The sequence below is a fragment of the Arachis ipaensis genome, chromosome B7, assembly GCF_059453495.1.
Source record: "Arachis ipaensis isolate K30076 ecotype BB chromosome B7, ASM5945349v1, whole genome shotgun sequence".
NCBI lineage: Eukaryota > Viridiplantae > Streptophyta > Magnoliopsida > Fabales > Fabaceae > Arachis > Arachis ipaensis.
Window position 1 is genome coordinate 32,060,031 of NC_142442.1, and position 1,591 is coordinate 32,061,621.

General features: G+C 37.8%; 1 non-coding gene across 1 annotated transcript; it reads right to left on the reverse strand.

Annotated features, from left to right (window-relative positions):
• Positions 1-1,283: 1,283 nt before the first annotated feature.
• On the reverse strand, positions 1,284-1,391 carry LOC148550762 (small nucleolar RNA R71). Its single transcript, XR_015892719.1, has one exon. It is a non-coding gene; the product is annotated as a small nucleolar RNA R71 (small nucleolar RNA).
• Between the last annotated feature and the right edge of the window lie 200 nt (positions 1,392-1,591).

Below are 1,591 nucleotides of genomic sequence, written 5' to 3' on the forward strand. Positions count from 1 at the left end.
CTGGCACAAAAGCTGGCGTTCAACTCCAAGGAGGACCTCTACACGTGTAACACTCAAAGCCCAGCCCCAGCACACACCAAGTGGGCCCCGGAAGTGGATTTATGCATCAATTACTTACTCATGTAAACCCTAGTAGCTAGTTTATTATAAATAGGACCTTTTACTATTGTATTAGACATCTTTGGATTACCTTATGATCCTTTGATCACGTTTTGGGGGCTGGCCATATCGGCCATGCCTGGACCTTTCACTTATGTATTTTTAACGGTAGAGTTTCTACACTCTATAGATTAAGGTGTGGAGCTCTGCTGTTCCTCAAAGATTAATGCAAGTACTACTGTTTTCTTAACTTTTTCAAAACTACCTAACTAACTCTCTCTCTCTCTCATTTTTCGAAAATATCTTCCCCCTTTTTCAAAATTTCTTTTTAATTAACTAATTATTTTTATTTTTGATTTTAAAAAAATTTCAAAAAAAAATACTAACATTTTTCAAAAACCATTTTCGAAAATCACTAACTCTTTTTCAAAAATATTTTTCGAAAATTCTCCCTCTCCCATCTTATTCTATTTATTCATTCATATCCTAACATCTCATCTCACATCTCTGCCATCCTCATAGTTGTGTTTCTTCCATTATATTACACTCTTTGTCACCCTCTTTTCTTCTACTCACACAGGGATCCCTATACTGTGGTATAAAGGATCTCTATTATTATTATTATTTTTCTGTGCCTTCTTCTTTGTCATATGAGCAGGGGCAAGGATAAGAACATTCTTGTGGAAGCAGATCCAGAACCTGAAAGGACTCTGAAGAAAAAATTAAAAGAAGCTAAATTACAACAATCCAGAGATAACCTTTCAGAAATTTTCGAACAGGCAGAGGAGATGGCAGCCGAAAATAATAATAATGTAAGGAAGATGTTTGGTGACTTTACTGCACCTAATTCCAATTTACATGGAAGAAGCATCTCCATTCCTGCCATTGGAGCAAACAACTTTGAGCTGAAACCTCAATTAGTTTCTCTGATGCAGCAGAACTGCAAGTTTCATGGACTTCCATCTGAAGATCCTTTTCAGTTCTTAACTAAATTCTTGCAGATATGTGATACTGTTAAGACTAATGGAGTAGATCCTGAAGTCTACAGGCTCATGCTTTTCCCTTTTGCTGTAAGAGACAGAGCTAGATTATGGTTGGATTCTCAACCCAAAGACAGCCTGAACTCTTGGGATAAGCTGGTCATGGCTTTCTTAGCCAAGTACTTTCCTCCTCAAAAGTTGAGCAAGCTTAGAGATGATGTTCAAACCTTCAGACAGAAAGAAGGTGAATCCCTCTATGAAGCTTGGGAAAGATACAAACAATTGACCAAAAAGTGTCCTTCTGACATGCTTTCAGAATGGACCATCCTGGATATATTCTATGATGGTTTATCTGAGCTATCAAAGATGTCACTGGACACTTCTGCAGGTGGATCCATTCACCTAAAGAAAACGCCTGCAGAAGCTCAAGAACTCATTGACATGGTTGCTAATAACCAGTTCATGTACACTTCTGAAAGGAATCCTGTGAGTAATGGGACGCCTATGAAGAA